This window comes from Pan paniscus, chromosome 16 (genome assembly GCF_029289425.2).
Source record: "Pan paniscus chromosome 16, NHGRI_mPanPan1-v2.0_pri, whole genome shotgun sequence".
NCBI lineage: Eukaryota > Metazoa > Chordata > Mammalia > Primates > Hominidae > Pan > Pan paniscus.
The window spans coordinates 85,990,433-85,995,533 of record NC_073265.2 but is presented as its reverse complement, the minus strand read 5'-3'; the positions used below and the strand labels follow the sequence as shown (position 1 = coordinate 85,995,533).

Below are 5,101 nucleotides of genomic sequence, written 5' to 3'. Positions count from 1 at the left end.
CACCTTTTCCTCTCATTCTCTCAGCTGTCTGATATCAGAATTTTAAAAGGATAGGTTAAAAAAAAAACATACTTCTAAAGTTACTTCCAAAATCTGCCCAATAAACAAAAGCCTGCCCTGGATAGATTTTCCTTTTATCTTATCCCATGAAGCCAAAGGAAATGAGAGAATTTCAAAAGTGACTCAGCACAGAGGAAAGGGGGAAAACTGAAGAAATTGCCACCCAGTCCCTTGCAAAAAAGGGGGCAAGGACTTTGTTGTCAAATTTCACATGCAGCTCTGCAGAACAAAAGAAGAAAATGAGACCTGCAATTACCTCAGCTTTAAGAGCTCAGTGAAAATCGCTTTAATCCCCCGGAGTTTGTACCACTGTCATATTTTACTTTCTCTTCAACAGGTGTGCAAATCGTTTGGACTGGAGCTGGAAAACAGCATTCAGACCCTATGGGCTGAACGCGAGCAAAGTATTTGCTTAGTTGCAGCTGGTCATCTCGTATCTTCTTCAGGAATGAGGAATTGGTGTCATGGTAACTTATTTTAATCAGTTTGGCAGCAGAAAATATTATGATTTTACTCACAAAAGTGATTCAGGTAGGTGAGCCTTCCTGGGGTTTTATATCGAAGAGGTAAAAGCAACCATTGTTTGAATTCAATTCTAACAATTCAGCTGAGGAAAACAGTGAGTATTAGTTGTCTTTTTTATACCTGTGTTCAATGCCATTTTATACTTGAGGATCTCTGATAAGCCAAATGCCCAAGCAATATCACACATTATGAAATTTGAAGGGTTTTTTCCTTTCTTTTTGCTTTGCTTTAAAAAAGTCATAAGTTGCAGAATCCCCCCAAAAATGGTAGTAAAGTTATGTTACTAATAAACTAAAAAAATAACCATGCTTGTGACAGGAATCATTTTCCTAAAACTGATTTGGGTCCTTTTTTTTTTTTTTTTTTTACAATTTTACAACTTCATTTAATGTATTTGATCAGCGATTAGTTCTCATCCACATTGACTGTAGATTTTTTCACGTGGTAACAGGTACATAGGTAACCAAAGTATAGTGCTTATTTGGTGAATCTTCATCCTCATTACGTTTTCTGGACAACCGCACACGGATTTTGTATGGGACATTCCTTATTCCTTTGGCCCAGACAGCTTTGTTGAACCTGGTATCAATGTGCACATCTGGAGTTCCCATCTCCTTCACGGCAAATTTTCGAATCTCTTAGAGTGCCCAAGGGGACACTAGTTGATGGAGTATTCTCGGGTCACCACCTCATTGATGGCAGAATGGCCCTTTTTCTTCTCGCCACCCTTCTTTGCAGGAGCCATTCTGCCAAATCTAAGTTGGAAAGGAAGACCATTTTTATGTATAAAGCAGATGAAAATTTTCTAAAGAAAAGTTAAGTGATATTTTTTCCCACGATGTCCTCGTTTCCCTGCATAAGTGGACTATCTAAGACTCTAAAGTAGGGCTTTTGACTCAAAAGCCACATTGTTTCTGTTATATTGCTCTACCTTTAATTAAATAAATCAACACAGGCCAGGCATGGCCGCTCGCTCACTCCTGTAATCCCAGCACTCTGGGAGGCCGAGGCAGGTGGATGGCTTGAGCCTAGGAGTTCGAGGTCAGCTTAAGCAATATGGCAAAATCCTGTCTCTACCAAAAAAAAAAAAAATTAGACAGTCTCATAACCATGTCAATAGATAGATAGATAATAGATAGATGATAGATAGATAGATAGATGATAGATAGATAGACAGATAAAAAATAAAATAAAGAGGCCAGGCGCAGTAGCTCATGCCTGTAATCCCAGCACTTTGGGAGTCCAAGGTGGGTAGATCAGTTGAAGTTAGGAGTTCAAGATCAACCTGGCCAACAAGGTAAAGCCCCATCTCTACTAAAAATGCAAAAATTAGCTGGGTGTGGTGGCTCATGCCTGTAATCCCAGCTACTCAGGAGGCTGAGGCAGGAGAATCGCATGAACCCAGGATGCAGAGGTGAGCCAAGATCGCACCACTGCACTCCAGCCTGGGCAACACAGCGAGACTCTGTCTCAAATAAATAAATAAATAAGCACAATATTTTAAAGGTCCGCTTCTCTCTAGGTTCCCATGGTATTCTCTCCAGCTATTTAATAGAAATTCCATGACCATTTAGGCACCAAGAAGGAGGGGACCCACTCCTAGCACCACCAGGGTAAAAAGCTTTGCATCACTCCGTTCATGTCCTCTGAGAAACAGAAGCTAAGATAAAATTAGCCATGCAAGAGACTTGAACGTTTAAGTTTGTGAATCTTCTACCTTGGTAGAAGCAGGTCAGATCTTGGGATTTGAGTGTTGCTTCACCAAGAAGACTTCACATCTCTCTGTCCTTGAAAGGAGCTGTCTGCATCTTGCATTTCCTTGCCTCGTTTGGAGACATTCTATTTTGAACTGGCTGAAGCCTCCATCCCCAGTGAAGAGCGATATTATTAACTCTGATTGACCAGGACTGACGGTAAGAGAGTGAGAGTTAGTGCTACATGAATTACACAGAGTGTGTATCAAGATGAAAATAAAAGCTGCAATGTGCAGACAGGAAGGGTGAAGGGTCCATTGAAAATCAGAGAGATTAGCAACTCATCACATTATTTGTGGGTTATCAGGAGACAGAGGTAATGAAAGTGAGACCTATATCCTTGATCAATAAGAGTTTGACTGCATTTTGAGTTCATTTTCCCCTGCCGAGAGAGAGACAGCAGGCTTACTATTGATCACCGTGTTAATCCATAACCAGACTGGGCCTTAGCCTGGTGGAGCAAGCAGGAAAAATAAGATAATAAGCAGGAACTCTTGATCTTTTATTATGGTGTGCTAGATAAAGAGAGTGCGGGGGTTCAAGGTGGAATACTTTATAGTTAACCCTTACAGTCCCTCTTAATTTGAAATGCATGAGAAGAAGAATTGCGGCCCACCTTACTCGGACTTTTATTTGACCTTATTTTGTCTGCTTCCTATCTAAAGTGTGCCATGGCCTCTTTTCAAAGACTGGAGGCTGATTTAAGTGGGCCAAGGGACAGTCAAAATGACATTAGGCCCAGAGTAAAGGAGAAAGGCCCTCCAAACCCTGCTAGCAAAAATCAAGCGAAATTAAGCATTAATTGCATCTGTTTTTTATATTTTCTTATGATATTTTAGAGTCACTCGATCCAAGAATATTTATGTACATGAGTTGTCAATAATATGTGTCAGTCTGCTGTTTCAATAGCAAGCATTATTTAGTTTTTCATTAAAGCATTTGACTAAAGCAGTCATTGCATTGATGTAGACCCATCTTAGAAAGATGGTCCACCTTTTCTTTCAAATCCATCAGAGTTCCCACCTTTGTGTAACCTAGACCCCGGCTACAATTTAGGCATTTCCTGACCTGTCTATTAAAAATCGCCAGGCGCAGTGGCTCATGCCTGTAATCCTAGTTACTAGGGATGCTGAAGCAGGAGGATGACTTGAGCCCAGGAGTGGGAGGCTGCAGTGAGGTATGATAGCTTGGATAAAAGAACGAGACTTCGTCTCTAAAAATAAAAAATAAAATCTTTCTCAGTGACTCAATATTTACTCATAGTAGTTTTTGCTGAAATTTAGACTAATTCTACCACAACTCCGATTAATCCAGATGACACCTTTGTACAAATTAGAAAAATGTGACTGCCCCAGGCAAGCACAGCCTAAAAGCAACCAGATAAGATTTCCGCCTTCCCTCATCCCTCCCCACCGGCACCACTGTGCCTAATCCTAAACAGTGCCCTGAAGTCCGGCGCAGCAGCAGAGAAAGCAGGAGGATCATGTGAATGTAGCCCACCTACCTGCACCTTGCACGGGCGTAGTTTAGTCTGCACTCTGTGTGCTTGTCCCAACTCAGCTGTCTCTCATTTAGAGGCTTCCTGTGCTTTTCCAACTGAGTTTTCACCCAGTTCTTCAAAATGCTCATCCTTTCACACAAGTTGCACCTATTAGTAAATGGCAACCTAAGTCACCCTGGAGTTAAGTATTCTGAAACAAAGGGAGAGAGAAGTGGTGTAGGTGTGGGCACATTAGTATGAGAGAGAGAGTGAGAGAGAGAGAGAGAGAGAGAGAGAGAGAGAAGGGGAGAAAAGAAAACAGGGTTTAAAGAGCTCTGCTTTGGAAACATACTACTTGAGCTGCTCTAATAAGAAAAATTGGGAAATCCATACAAAAATAACGAATTTAAGTATAAAGGAATTTAAAATGAAATGTTTTGTGATGATTTAGCACTTTATCATTGGATAATCAGGGAAGTTAAACAACCTGAATGAGTTTATACAGTGATTATGTGGGAAAACTGGACCCCAACCCAGGACTTCCGAAGCTGGAACCAGTCATTTTTGTAAGAGTTAGTCCAAAAAAAGCTGAGGCAGCAAAGTCTACTATGGAATTGATTTTCAGAAACAGGCAATGCTGCTTTGAACTATCATACTTAATGCTGATGATAAGTAAATGCTTCTGAAGTGGGTGAGACCCTGAAAATTCTCCCCAAAGCTTAAGGATCCAGCTTGAGAGGGCTTGTTAGTATTAATTTACATTGTGAATAAAGAAAAGATTGTTGAGGAAAGGGGATTTTTCTCCATTTTAAAATGACAAACGGCAGCCATTATTTATCTGAAGCCTCCGTAAAACAAGACAATCAAGTCATGTAACATTATTTGGAGATGGAAGATAGAGTAAATGATTGTGGCATCAGTTTAGAATAATGAATACCAGAATATCTCACCTGGATAAGCCAAAAACTAGTTGCAAGGCCTTGGGAAATGTCTTTGGGCTTTCCTCTCTTCCAGAATGATCCACATGATCATCCCAGCTTCACCATTCTGTTGTCTTCCATAGTCAAATGATCCTAGCAGCCTTCTCAGCACCCACATGTGATCAGAAGTAACAACTCTTGGTCTTTGCAGTAAAGTGGTCAAAAAAGAAGACTGCCACCCAAAGAAGAAAATGAAGTTTGTGATCTGATCCCATAAGATGTTTCAGACTTGGGTTTCACTGGCTCTTATTTTAAGAAATCAAGAATGACTTAACAGAGTGGATGTCACCAAAAAAAGTTCA

General features: G+C 40.5%; 1 pseudogene; it reads right to left on the bottom strand.

The window, feature by feature from the left end:
* Nucleotides 1–983: 983 nt before the first annotated feature.
* Nucleotides 984–2,164, bottom strand: LOC106633862 (large ribosomal subunit protein eL31-like; annotated as a pseudogene).
* Nucleotides 2,165–5,101: the final 2,937 nt, after the last annotated feature.